At 36.9% G+C, this 15,433-nt stretch overlaps 1 long non-coding RNA gene across 1 annotated transcript; it reads right to left on the bottom strand.

Annotated features, from left to right (window-relative positions):
- Positions 1-12,427: 12,427 nt before the first annotated feature.
- LOC123528287 (uncharacterized) lies at positions 12,428-14,664 on the bottom strand. The gene is made up of 3 exons (XR_008367172.1): positions 14,536-14,664; positions 12,803-12,892; positions 12,428-12,562 (listed from the first exon to the last, which is right to left on the bottom strand). It is a non-coding gene; the product is annotated as an uncharacterized LOC123528287 (long non-coding RNA).
- Positions 14,665-15,433: the final 769 nt, after the last annotated feature.

The following is a 15,433-nucleotide window of genomic DNA, read 5'->3' as shown; positions in this document are numbered from 1 at the left end:
TGTTTTGGTTCCGCGCTGCTTCGTAGAATTTTATGTGAATGGATTGGGCTTCCAAAAGAGGTATATAGAATTACTGATGCAATTTTACTAAAATGTTTATGTCAGCTCATACGATATGCTTTCAAGTGTTTATACTTTACAACTTCCAGTTTGACCAATTTCGAGGTACAAAATGATTTGGCAATAAAGCATAAAAGTCTTCTAATCATCTTAAATATAACTACACACTTTATTTTGCTGTGGAGAAGATATACAAGAGACTAGAAAAAATAATGTGTAAATACAAAAGATTTCTTCAAATTGCAGGAAGTATACACAGAGGTTTACTTTAACTTATTTTATTTTTGAGCAGTACTTACTGTTTGCACAGTAGTACGTTTAATACATACCATAAATAGTGTACTGTGTCTACTATAGTTTACTGTATTTACTGTATGTAATGTCATATGCTGTGTCTGCTCTAGTATAGAGTACATGTATGTTCAGCACATGTGCTATGTCTAGAGGTGTATACTGATTCTACAGTAGTAAACTGTATGCACCATAGCATACAGTGGCAACTGTCTGTATTTAAGTATTGTAGTACAGTATTACTTTAGTGTGCAATAAACTATTTCCTGTTTAAGAAATAGGCCAATGTTGGGATGCCTCAGGCCAAGTTTAGAGATAGTGCATACACTGATTCCCGAGCAGAAGCCATATAACAGATCCAGCTGGCTTACGGAAGGTCTGTGGTTCTACCCTGGTGCCCGCTCGTGATGAAATAATGCACGGAGGGGCACCTGGGGCCTTCCTTCACCATTAAAGCTGGAAAGTCGTCATGACCTATCATGTGTCGGTGCGACGTTAAACCCATCCAAACAAAAAATTCAAATTATGTAGCAGCAGTACAGTGCACCTGAACCATCTCCTGGTGTTAATGTAGGTTAATGTAGGGACGCTACAGGCCAAGTTTGCACTCGATACAAACATTGGGTCATGAGAAGAAGACGTTTAAATGTGTATTTTGTTTTGACTTACAGTGGTCCATGAGTGCAGTGGACCGAAACCATTTTCTGCTCTTTGAAAGAGGTCAATGTAAGGATGCTATAGACCAAGCTTGGTGAATATCTGGTTTGTATGTTTTTAGAAGTTTCTTAGACGATGCACAATGCACGAAGGACGACGGCCGCCATACAAACCACCGGTACTTATTGCTAATCATCGCTAAAATATATCATCAATTGTTAAAATTGTTTAAAGTGTCACTGGTCTATATGACAAATGATAACATCATGCACTACTAGTAGCAAAAGAACATCCAAAGATCATAATTTCACTCAACATTATTAAACACAATGCATGAGTGCTACTCTCGACAACTGGCATTGTTTTTCTTTGGGTTTTACGCCCATTTCAACAGTAATTTGAATTTGGGTCTAGCATCAAACAATGAAAACAATCAACTATATAAAGTGCCTGTGGTCTATCGCTAGCACTGTAACTTAAAAACCGTTTAAATTGTCCCCAATATATCATCAACATCAGCCATGCTTGCAAGTAAATTCAAACCATTAGGTTTTGCCTTCAATTTCATTCTGCTTAATATGTACTGCACTGTTCCAGACACTGGCAGTACTTCTACAGTTCCATCAAAGTACACGAAAGGCTCCACACATCTGTTGTTGAATTTGAGATGCTTCTTTACAGCAACACCTTGGGTGCCTAGTAAGCAGGCTGTGAGAACTCACCAGCCATTATTGTAATGACAGTATTCATTGTCCTTAGCTTGCTCAAACCAATGTCACATAACTTTACCACATGGAAGTTTTGTGAAACAAGTATATTTTCCAACTTTATATCCCTATGAATGACTGTGCACATATGCTATGCCTTTTGACATCTTTAATAAACTGTCAACTTCACTGACATAGTCATGGCATTTTCTTCATTACCGAAGAGACAGTTGTTCAATGTGCATCCTTCAATGAGTTCAGGCACCAGGTATAGCTGATCACTTGCTAAGGTATACGCCATCAGCAGTACAATAACTTACTATGTACACAAAGTTCAAAGTCATTGAATGGTTTCGCAATCTTCATTCTCTTCATGACAATCTCCTTTATGGCAACTTAAGTCCCATTACAACGCATACAGTAACAAATGCCCCATTTCCTATGTCTTCACTCCTGTTTAAATCGTTTAAATGCACCCTTGGTACACAATGGGAATGCCAGAGTTTGTGACGGAGTGGTGGGTGCCTAAAGCTGGATTTTTCCTCCATTCTGTTGGTTTTCCCGCGTTTGAACAACTTAACAAATAAGAAATAAGTAATAACAAATAAATTATAAGAAGTAACTAAAATGTCCCTCCAGGGCTTCCGTAAACTTCACCGGAATTCCTTGATTGGACAACATATTTCATTACCAGCCCATCATACTGTGAGCCAATTACTTGCCAGTCATCTTCAGAACCCCTGACACTACATACTGTGCCAGTTTTGTACTGAGCCATTGTAAACACGATAGATATGTGATAGATATGTATTTCTCGCTAGATATAAGCTTTGCAGACGTACAGGAAGTAGATGTAGGGCAAATTTACTACAAAGTTTTACGTTCATTCATAAGTGGAAATCACGTGATATTGTTTTTATTCATCAACCGGAAGTTAGTACTATTTTACGGTACATTTTCCCACGGTGCGAAAAGTGCTTCTTGTGTGCAAATAAATATCAGAATATAATTGTTTGGCTCAGAAAGTTTTATATACTTTGTATAACTACAATTTAGCACTGGAAAAATGAGTATATAGATTGCATATCGGTAATAGAGGTAGAAAGTCTTACGTCACAATTGTAGGGAGTGAAATGTAACAGTCGTAGATTCATGTTTAGGCGATTTCGCAGCAATTGCTGCGTATCGTGTTAGAATTGTAGATAATATAGGACTGTGAAACATTTACAATATGTAACTAGAAAGTTTCAATAGGTTTTCGATTAACAGAGGAAATCGGTCTAATATCCTCCACGTTCTGAGTGGCTGTTTCTGATAACGAGAATAAATATTACTTGATATTTATTTCTGTCGTGCCTTTGCTAATTTTTAAAGTCAATAATTAAATATATTAGACAAAATTTATATTGTCATCCTGGCGTGTAAATTTTAAACTAAAGAAAAACACAACCATATGCACATGGCTGGTACACATGTGTAGTGCATTAATCTGTTTATCATGTCTGAAGCATGGAAGTTGCAACTGTTTGCGAGTCTCAGCTTTTTATCGTTAAAGGTTAATCGTTACAAGGGTCTATTTTTCACCATTCAGTGACAGCTGTATTATCAAAAGATGGTTCATTCACTTATTAAGCTCATGCCGCATGGTTTCTTAGTCCGACGTTTTACCTTTTAGGGAACACTGAGTCCGCTCTGAGTCGTCAAGCCACTCTAATTTATTTGAGTTTTTGATATACATTTGTAACAACGCGATCTTACGCGTACTTCTAATTGAAAAATTACAACCATCATTTTAGTTTCAAAGGATATCTTTGATTCTGTTTACTTTCTTTTGAACTCAGTTATGTTACTTAAATTCTATACCACCTCATCTGAAAGATGAAATCGTGAAAACAGACCATTAAAACCTTGGGCTTGTCTATATCGACTATATTTTTGGAGGATCTATCAAAGATAATAATGAAAAGATAAAATTGAATTCAGCACAGAGTATCTAATGTCAGATTAGTTTCTTTTCATACATATTATGTGGTATTATCACTAACAGTACACACACCAATATGCTTCACAGTGACAATACATAAACGTCAAGAACATTTTGAGCGACCCATTTTGTTAAATATAAAGAAATTTATTTCGAAAACTACATTGCAACCACATTTCACAAACAGGAAACATATTACAATTAAGAAAGCGATTAGAACGAAGGAAGACTCTCTGTTAAAACAGAGGAATTCGTTTTCTCTTGTGAAATAAATTAATGTTATTCTAGTAGGCACGCAAAGCTATAACTTCTGCTTAGTATTTTTATACGACCGAAGGGACGTATCATGGTATAACCCCGGTGTCCGTCCGTTAGCAATTTCGTGTCCGCTCTGTAACTCTTGAACTGCTTGAAGGATTCTAAAGAAAATACTAACCGCCTCGAGATGATGTGCAGAGCGCATGTTTTAATGGCTCGCTTTAAGGTCAATGTCATATTTCGGGGTCAAAGGTCGTATGAATTTGTTTCGTGTCCGCTCTGTAACTCTTGAACTGCTTGAATTATTTCAAAGAATCTTGGCACAAATGTTCACCACATTAAGAACGACGTGCAGAGTGCATGTTTCGGATGGCTGGCTTCAAGGTCAAGGTCACACTTAGGGGTCAAAGGTCATATGACTTTGTTTCGTGTGTATATTGCTCTGCATTGCGGTGCTCTTGTTTTTCATTTGGCAGATCTATTTTTTGTTCACTAACAATATATTTTTAATTACTTCCCTTTCATGTTAGTATAAATAGCTTATTTTGTAACTTTTTTGTTATTGGCCGTAGGGAAAAACCGAGTCCACTTTTCGGTGGTACAACATGTATGGTACCTCCAAGATTTAGATCTATCTTGATATATCTGTACCCGGTAAAGATTTTTTGTGGAATTGCTTCCCTTTGTTGTTCCTGTCCTTTGGGCTTCAACAGTCAAGTTATTTAAAGTTTGCTCCCATCCTCCTCTGATATAACCCTTCGGGCGTATATTGCCCCGCTTGGCGGAGCTCTTGTATAATACATATATTTACCAGTTGATAAAACCATCAGCAGCAGTCTGCTCCCTTCTTTAGATCCGTATAGATTATATTTATATCAATACAAATATTAAGATATGTATTAGACGATATTGGCGTGATTTGGGGGAAATATTAACCTTATTCCGGGCGTTTATAATGGTTTTAAGGATCATGTAGGAAAGTAAGTCCGAAATATATGTTCGATGGCTTAGTCATGCGGGTATTGCAGTTACATTCATTCTTGACTATTTTATCCGCAGAAATAACTTACTGCCGCCGTTTAGTTTTCGCCCGGAGTGCCAAACTTGAGGCTTTATATGTGTTTTATGAATTTTCATTAAAACGAACTCATCTGTAACTGAATAATTTTACAATAGCTCTGCTTTTTAAATATTTGATTTTTTTGTTTCGACATTAGTCTATGCAGCTTCAACATACTCCTATCATAAACATTGCGCTGCTGATTTATGTTATTACATTGGAGCTAAGGGAAAACCATTGCAGACTCAAACAGTACACTAGGAGTGTAGGAGTGCATAACAACAACTGTCAAATGAAACACTACACTGGAGTAGTGGAGTGGCATTCGAAGTACTCTCAAATCAAACAGTACACTAGAAGTGGCCGAGTGGCATGAGAAACACTGTCAAATGAAACAGTACACTGGAGTGGCGGAGTGGCATCAGAAAAAATGTCAAATCAAACGGTACACTACAAGTGGCAGAGTGGCATGAGAAACACTGTCAAATCAAAGAGTATACTAGGAGTACCCGAGTGGCATCAGAAGCACTGTCAAATCAAACAGTACACTGGAGTGGCGGAGTGGCATCAGAAGCACTGTCAAATTAAACTGTAAACTGGGAGTGGCGAAGTGGCATGAGAAGCATTGTCTATTCAAACAGTACACTAGGAGTGGCGGAGGGACATGAGAAGCACTGTCAAATCAAACATAAAACTGGGAGTATCGGGGTGGCATGAGAAGCACTGTCAAATCAAAGAGTACACTAGGAGTGGCGAAGTGGTATGAGAAGCACTGTTTATTCAAACAGTACACAAGGAGTGGCCGAGTGGCATGAGAAGCACTGTCTATTTATACAATACACTAGGAGTGGCGAAGTGGCATGAGAAACACTCTCTATTCAAAGAGTACACTAGGAGTGGCGGAGGGGCATGGGAAGCACTGCCAAAACGAAGAGAACACTAGAAGTGGCGGAGTGGCATGAGAAGCACTGTCTATTCAAACACTACACTAGGAGTGTTGGAAGGGCATGAGAAGAACTGCCAAATCAAACATAACACTGGGGGTAGCGGGGTGGCATGTGAAGCACTGTCAAATCAAAGAGTACACTAAGAGAGGCGAAGTGGCATGAGAAGCACGTCTATTCAAACAGTAAACTAGGAGTGACCGAGTGGCATGAGAAGCACTGTCTATTTGAACAACACACTAGGAGTGGCGAAGTGGCATGGGAAGCACTCTCTATTCAAAGTGTACACTAGGAGTTGCGGAGTGGCAACAGAAGCACTGTCAAATCAAAGACTACACTAGGAGTGGCGAAGGGGCATGAGAAACACTGCCAAATCAAACAGTACACTAGGAGTGACGAAGTGGCATCAGAAACAATGTGTATTCAAACAGTACACTAGAATTGGCGAAGTGACATGAGAAGCACTGTCAACTCAAACTTAACACTGGGAGTGGCGGAGTGGAATGAAAAGCACTCTCAAATCAAACAGTACACTAGAAGTGGCGAAGTAGCATGAGAAACTCTGTCAAATCAAACATAACTCTGGGAGTGGAGGAGTGGAATGAGAAGCACTGTCAAATCAAACAGTACACTAGGAGTGGCCGAGTGGCATGAAAGCCACTGTCAATAGGAATGGCCGAGTTCAATGAGAAGTACTGTCAAATGAAACATTACACTAGGAGTAGCGGAGAGGCACGAGAAGCAATAACAAGTCAAACAGTAAACTAGGAGCACAGTCAAATCAAACAGTATATTAGCAGTTGCGGAGAGGCATGAGAAGAATTGTCAAATAAAACAGTATACTAAAAGTGGCTGAGGGGCACGAGGAACACTGTCAGATTAAACACTACACTAGGAGTGGCGTAGGTGAATGAGAAGCATTTTCACATCAAACAGTACAATAGTAGCGGCCGAGTGGCATGAGAAGCACTGTCCAATCAAACAGTACACTGGAGTTCCAGAGTGACATGAAAAGCACAGTCTATTCAAACAATACACTAGGAGTGGCCGAGTGGCATGAGAAGCACTGTCAAATCAAACGGAACAATAGGAGTGGCCGACTGGCATGTGAAGCACTGTCAGATCAAACAGTACACTAGGAGTGGCGGAGTGGAATGAGAAGCACTGTCTATTCCAACAGTACACTAGAAGTGGCCGAGTGGCATGAGAAACATTGTCAAATCAACCTGTACACTAGGAGTGGCGGAGTGGAATAAGAAGCACTGTCTATTCAAACAGTACACTAGGTGTGGGGAGGGGCTCGAGAAGCACTGTCGATTCAAACAGTACACTAGAGTTGCGGTGTGGCGTGAGAAGCACTGCAAATTCAACCAGTACACTAGGAGTGGTGGAGGGGCACGAGAAGCACCTTCGAATCAAACATAACACTGGGAGTAGCGGGATGGCATGAGAAGCACTGTCGGGTCAAACAGTACACGAGGAGTGACCGTGCGGCATGAGAAGCACTGTCAAATCAAACACTGCCCTCGAGTGCCCGAGTGGTATCAGAAGCACTGTCTATTCAAATAGTGCACTAGAAGTGGCCGAGTGGCAACAGAAACACTATCAAATCAAACAGTACACTAGAAGTGACCGATTGGCACGAGAAGCACTGTCAAATCAAACATTGCACTAGGAGCGGCGAATAGGCACGAGAAGCACTCTCAAGTCAAACAGTACACTTGGAGTAGTGGAGTGGCATGAAAAGCACTGTCAAATCAAACAGTACACTATCAGTTGCGGAGTGGAATGAGAAAATAGAAAAAGTGGAAACTCCACAGGTCGCTCAACACAACAAAAACGAAAATGTTGCAGGCTCGGTTTGATTGAGCCTGTTCATGGACGGTAGTTAAAATGCATGCTACCGTCCACGCCCTCTAGCTCCGGGTTGAGCAGAACTCAACATTTACACATGCTAAAAGTACAAAAAACAATTTAGAGACATCCGCAAATGTGTTCATACGGCGGTACACATGGAACCTTCAATGTTACACTAGCGTGTAATTCCATGAAAAGCGGCGTATGGTCCCCAGTTAAAATAATGGGTTTGCCCTAAACGAGCAAACAATGAGCAGAACTGAACAAACTGGAATTTTGAAAGGGGATCTGAGGTTATGGAAACTGCCAAAAGACAAAATTAAAAAGCAGGTACCATATCCAAGGGGTGATTAAACAATACCCAAAGCTATAAAAGCGGGGGTATTGGAACCACCCAGGCCGAAATGTTCATGCTGAGAAACTAAACAGTACCAGTAACACGACATGAAAGTCGTGCTGAACGATCTGAGAAGATCGAAATATAACAGCCCTGATTGAAAACCTAGAAGGGTAAGCAACGACTAATAATTAAAATAATGAGTTGATCTATTCAATTATAATTAATGGCTGGATTCTTAACTACGTGTTTCATTCAAATTACTGCTTAACCTATCTCGAGTTAGACCCAACAAATTCATTAGGGAAAAATACTTGTATACTATTGAAAACAATTTCTTTCAATCGGTGTCAGTCAAATCAAGAGAAGTAAACACTGGTCAAATATAGTTTTGTGTAGTTTTTATTGTTACATCTGAAAGTACATAAAAAAGAAAAAGGCAAAAAAATCTTATATTATTACAGTAATTAATGTTTAGAAGCGCTTGTTATGGTAGTAGATATAAATTTCACTGTAAAGTTTATATGGAAAATATTATTGCATAAAATATTTGATGATCCTCAACACAATCTGTACATTTTTGTATGGCATATTGTGTACTAAAATGGTTTAGGTCATCAGAGATAAAATTATCATCTTTATATTGAAAATTCGTTGTGAATTAAACGTCGGATCTTTTGTACCTGGACATGCCTAGCATATTGCATTATCAGCATCATAATGTTGTCTGTTTTGTTTCTATGCATTTTAGCTAGAAACTATCATTTCATACTTCTTTTCATGTTTCTTATATTTCGAACCATATGCCGTGATATTTTATTAATTATCTGTAAGAATACTACAATAATGATAAAGTCACGGTCTTATCCATTTAATCAGGCCCCACTTTCTGACATGGGTTATGGTTTAACTCCAGGTCTCATCATGGTTAAAACATATCATGGTTAAAGCAAGATGCCTTAAAGAGGGAGGGTGAGTCTGTCGCGTCTTATATTCGTGCACTACTAATGAAATAACGATATATTTACACGAATGGCGGAAGGTTAACACATGTAATTACAATATACTTTAAAGGTTAATGAATATGAGGATAAAAACACATGTATCAAGGCAGGTATCTGATTATGTTGATGCTGTTCATTTTGTGTATAATTATATATGTGTTTGGCTATTTTATTTGTATTTCCTTTTAAAGGGAATTCCTATAGTTTTTTATGCGCATCTTTCTGCGCAGCCGACACTTTCTATGGAAAACTGAACTGAAGTCAACATTTGTTGAAACATGTTACATACAATCTTAAATATGAGGAATCTTGAATGAAATAACATTTTTGATATGTTATATCAGTAATCAAATGTTGATACTGGTTTTATGTTGTATTGACAAGTATCATGCCTGACAGGTATCTTGCTATTTTTGTGGTTGTGCTTTCCACATCGCATTTTAGTACAAAGACAGTGTTGTTCATATAATGTAAGATAATTGACTTAGTACAGATAAGACAATATCACCTTTCAGATTATTTAGTATTCAATTATAGAAAGAATTAAGAATTTTTAAAACTTTTTTAACTTTTAGCAGACATACATGTAATCAATTTGGCCAGGTTCGCGCGATTTACGTCCGAACAGGTGTTGTATTCTAGCGGTCTTAACATAAAATTTAGCCTGGCGACCAATACATTTTTAGTCATTTTTATGCTCACAATACAATTATCTATACACAAGAAGAAAAAGAAAAAATTCTATGAAAGAGTTTTTTCAAAATTAAAAAAATATTCTTCACTATGGGTAGTTTTCATTGAAAAAAGTTCACAAAAGTAAATATGAAACAGTATTTTTTTCATTTGTACCCATTATTGTAGGGATAGAGTATTACAAATATGACTATGATATCAAATAAGTATATAATAAAATCTGTAAAAAGAAAAAACCGTATTGTGCTGCCCGCATGTATATTTTGGTTGGTATTTATAAAAAAAAACAGAAAATTATGAAAATGTTGAAAAATCGCTGGCAGTTTCAGCAACAGTGGGTGTGTTCAAAATAATTTTTCACAAAAACAAGCCTAGTGACCTATTGTTTTTATTTGTTGATTGTTTTCAACACAAATTTTCCTATCATATATGTGAATTTAAAAAAATTCTATGAAAGGAAAACAACTATAGGAATTCTCTTTAAGTAAAATCACTTTTACACAGACTGTACCGATGTCATTTTTGCCAATATTTAGAGAGGTTCAACTGTTGGTTACTGTCCTGTGTGTTCGGCTATATTTCAGATCCCCAGTCGTTACTAGATGCCTCGTTCTCAAACCTGAAAATAGCAAGAAGTATAACATTTATGTTCATTCAGTTCATTCTCATTTTATGAGCAGTCAATCCTAATTCATTTCACAGCTTCCTTAAAGTAACATGTCATATTATTTACATTAGGCTACTATCCACCGATTGCAAACGGGCTTGTTGGTAATCATCACGACAACGGGTCGGACACAAAAATATCCATCTAGGTGACCGTTCGTACCTTAAAGGTACTTGTGTCTTCCTTCAAAAGCTAAAAAGTCTCCGTATGATCTACAATTTGTTGATGTTACTCCTAACAAAACAAACAAACAACCTACTTTAACTTTAAGATTATAATCACTAAATATAACCGCTGTAATTTGCGGATGGCTGTCAAGAGGTTTTAAATGTATCTTGGCTCAAGCACAAAGGTTTTTTTTTTTCAATTATATTGGCTATCTAAAATCTTGTTTATCCTACCACTACCCCTTTATTTCGTTAAAATAGTGCTGCCGTTTAAATTTTATATGTTCCCCTGCCTGTACACGGCAGGTGCTGACGGACTCATTTTTAAGTACACATGTACAGCAGGCATTGTAAACAGGATCAGGATTTCAGAAGACGTGATCATCATTTATGCCCTCATCCTAACACTGCTATGATGAATATCCTACTGCACATCAGTACGGAAGGTACAGAGACAGGCTTTAAAGCATGGGACAAGCTATCTTGATTTTGTCAAAGTTTGTTTCAAAGATTCCGGTTTAACATGTTGGCCTTTAACTACTTTAAGCCGGCATTTATCGTTATTGTTGAATCTAAGGGTTGATATCGATTAATCACACGGTATATTACAAACTATTCCTCTGGACTAGAAACCCAAATAGTATATACTGTCTATTAACAAAATATAAAATTTGTAAAACATAAAAATGACCCTAAAACATGTGTAAGAAAACCTAAGGGATATGTCCTCAGTGTCTTTTTTTGCAGGAAACAGAGAAACTAGATAAACATAAGTGTGTAGACGAGGCCAAGTTTTAAGTCAAACATTTTTGTCTGTAATATGTGCGTTGAATAAAGGCAAATTGGATAATACGTAGTATGTGTTATTTAAATTAAGTATATCAAGTATTTAAAAAATTGAATCTAATAATGGGCAAAATATTTCACACATGATTTTAAACTGATAGTGCATACACATCAGTTAAAACTTGTACTTGGTATGTTGCTATCTTGCTGCTTAAAATCTTTAAATAAATATTTCTTTTTTTTACAGCTTTTATTTTAAGATCAGGTTCCAGTAAATGTTTAATATTATAGGTCATAAGGCAACTTTCCATCTTTTGATGATAGAGGGAGACCCTATGAGTTTCCCCGGGCATTATTTCATCACGGGAAGGCACCTGGGTAAATCCACCGACCTTCCGTAAGCCATTCGGATGGGTTTCTCCTTTGAAAGAATTCTACACCCAAAGCGAGGTTTCGAACCCACAACTGCGAGACAGAGCGACCATAACCACTCGGCCACGAAGGCCCACGGGTTCCAGCTGAAGCAGGTTATGCTTATATAGGACAGTTAGCACATCTTCCAGGATTAAGGGACTGTGCCTTTAAAGTAGGATTCTGGTTATTAAAGGTGCCCGATAAGTCAGTTTGCATTGTATTTTCACAGGTTTTGGTACTGCTTTCAGAAAATTCGTAGTTCGAACAATCCGAACTTGTACACAGTTACACTATTTTCAGAGAACACAACAGTATTTGTGGCATTTGTGATGCTTTGTACCATTTTCCATGATTTGATTAAGTCGTAAAAATGTTTTGACTAAACGGAGAAAATCTAATGCACCACCAAACTTATGAAACACCAAACTTATGAAATTGCAACATTTCGTTGAAATATTTGACATCTTTGATTTCTTTTGTAATTTAGAGATTCTGAAAAATATTTGTTTTGCCAGCTCGTTAAATTTAAAATATTGTGTCAGTTTACCTTGTAGATGTCTTTGGTCATCTTCATTCCAAAATAAACCGAAAGAAGTACTGCACTGACCACGAGGACGAATGCAACAACAGCAATCACCATGTATACTGTCTTCCTTCTCAATGTTTTCTCTCTAACCTGTAAAAATGTTCATAACTGATTTATTGTTTACTAAGACGTTTGACGTTAGCGGATTTTGATATATGGCTGCGTGCATTGAAGGAGTTAGCATTTTAAAATATTGTTCAGCATTTATATCATATTTTTATATATTTGCTATTATTATTTGCATAATCCAGACGATGAAAATTTAAGATTAAAGGGAATAGAATTCAAAGGGGTTTCATGAAATGATAATCAAGTATTGAAGCAACTAACCTCGGTTTTGAACAACTCTGTCGGCATTGTTGTCTTGTCAGGCTTCATTTTGTTTGATATAATTTTGGTAGTGCGATATATATATGATTGCTGAAATTAAAATATAATATAAAACATTACTTTTTTGTTAGATAGTGCAGCCAATGGATTAAAGGAGATTACTCAGGTTTTGGTAAAGTAATGGATTTATTTGTAACTTTAACAACTGATCATTTACAATAATTCTTGCATAAAAAATACATTTTCACTGGATCCGACCATGTATTAACGGGTGAAAAAGGAGAGTCACGTACTGTTAATACATGATTTTTGTCAGCCAGGGACGAACATATATTCCTGCGCAGATGGACATCTGGTATCTGTGTTCTTGTTTCTTCCATAATTACCTCTTGTGGTAGCATAAAATATGCAATCTAATCCATAATATGTTTTGCTATATCAGTTACCAACCCAAGACCCACTGCCCTCTCCCCTACAGAGTAACAATGAGCTTACTCGCTTCTCCCTCTATTCACTCCCTTTTGCACTCGGTGTCTCGATAACTGTGAATGTATTGGATCGCGTGTAACTTTGACGATGGTTTGTTTTAAATTATTCTTGATTGTGTTTGCATATTTCTGCATATGGTATTAAACTTATGAAAATGTTCGACTTTCATTTTATGAAATTTGTTCTTTTTGTTCTTGAAAATTTTCTCCAGTTTCATGTTATTTGCGGTGATCATGAAAACCACAACTATTGCAAAACTTTAAAGAAAACTTTGTGTCAGACCTAAGCATAAATACAAACTAGTATAATTTCCTGTTAAGGTATTTTTAGTAGGCGTTATTTTATTTTTCTTTTTTCATGAAATCCTTAATCATTAAATTAAAAACTTCCGTTATTTTCGCGAAAGTTTTCTATACCTCCAAAGATAAATGATAACTTTTCGCGAAACAGATTTTACGAAAATAAGAAGTTTTCTTGAAAACAAAACTTTAAAAGAAAGTTTAAAAATTGTTAATTGTTCCTAAACTAAAAATAACGTACCTCGAATTCCTTTAAATTTTCGCGAGCGAAACTACAAGCATTTATTTTTCACGACAAAGGAAATGTGTGACGATTATATATATATTCTTTATTAAAGTCTCATTCTTGCATACATTATACAGTCATAAAAAATCCATAGTTTATACACTTTAAAAAATTTGCTAGACCATTCTTCAGCAGAATTATAAGAGACTATCAATATTCGCATAATTAGTAAAACTATGATATACAATTGCTCTAGTAATTAAGTTTAAAAACTTGAGCTGATGATGCTAATCATGACTTAACTATCTAACCCGAACAAGCCTAAAAACTGCCATAAGAAATTTACATAAAAAGTGATTAGCAAAATTGGCACAAAAATGCACAGCTTAAAGAATGGATGTAAAATATCAATTATTACCCCTGATCAGATCAGGCGTAAACTGATTAGCACCATCATCTCAAACTATATACACTTAAATTACCAAATATGATTATAAGTTGTTATCGTATTCAGTACTGGGTACTAACATGAACTTTCCACAAACATACGGAAGTTTAATTTGGCACATGTTAGTATTTTAAATGGAGACAGTTGCTTATTATTCGTCAGCTAACGATTTAAGTTTACACAGATGTATGACATTGAATAAACATAACAAATTTAATATTAACAAGTTATTTGCATAATTACTTTGTGCATAATTGAAAACAAATAATACCGTGTCCGGTGACTTGTAGTATTCCTGTATCAATGTAAGTCCCAACACTCGAAAACACTTTTGTAAACTGGGATTAAAGAGCCTGAAGTGTAAAAGATACCGTCGAGAACCGCCATTGGACGGATCCAAAACTGTCAACCATTAATGTTTACATAAAACAGACTGTCCAATCGGGACTGTCAAATACGATTGACCTAGTTAACACAATAGACCACGTACGTTTTGTTTGTGATACCGCTTGTGAGCATTTGACCTTGGTATGAATAGAATAACAATAGAGGGAGGAGTTAGATGGAATAAACACAAATCCCACAGGGGTCCGTAACGGAACATGAGTATATAGAGATTTTTGGAACTTCGTCAAATCGTTCCAAAGGTCCTTTTTGATGTTGTCTAAAAGTGTCAGTATATATCTCGGATGTCAGATATTTCCGTATTTGAGAGCTGCAGACCTAGACATTTCAGACATATTTTCAAAATGAATTTCGTGTAATAAATGTTGATTCTATGGAAGCGTGAAAGGGCCATCAGACGCTAATACGTTTATTTCGCTACGGTCGCGGAAAGGATATAAATACGACATAACTAAGTCTCAAGTCACACTGTCAGGTAATATGCGCTAGGTACTTCTACGTTTTCCATCCCTACAGATTGCCAAATGTTTGACATTTACACTTAGCCACGATGTCCATGATGTCCACGATTTGAGACAAGCGTGGTGAGCGTGGGGGCTAGTGGGATCGAATCGTTGTGATCTTGAGGAAACTTGGTGGAATCGTGATGATCGTAAGGATCGTGATTATCCCGATTTATCTTAAATCTTGAGAGAGCGTGGTAGAACGTGTAAATCGTTGTAGAGCGTAATGCAGCTTAACAAACCTTAACGTAGCGCATCAGA

This window comes from Mercenaria mercenaria, chromosome 14 (assembly GCF_021730395.1).
Source record: "Mercenaria mercenaria strain notata chromosome 14, MADL_Memer_1, whole genome shotgun sequence".
Taxonomy (NCBI): domain Eukaryota; kingdom Metazoa; phylum Mollusca; class Bivalvia; order Venerida; family Veneridae; genus Mercenaria; species Mercenaria mercenaria.
Note: the sequence above shows the minus strand (reverse complement) of the source record. Positions and strands in the feature narration are given on the sequence as shown.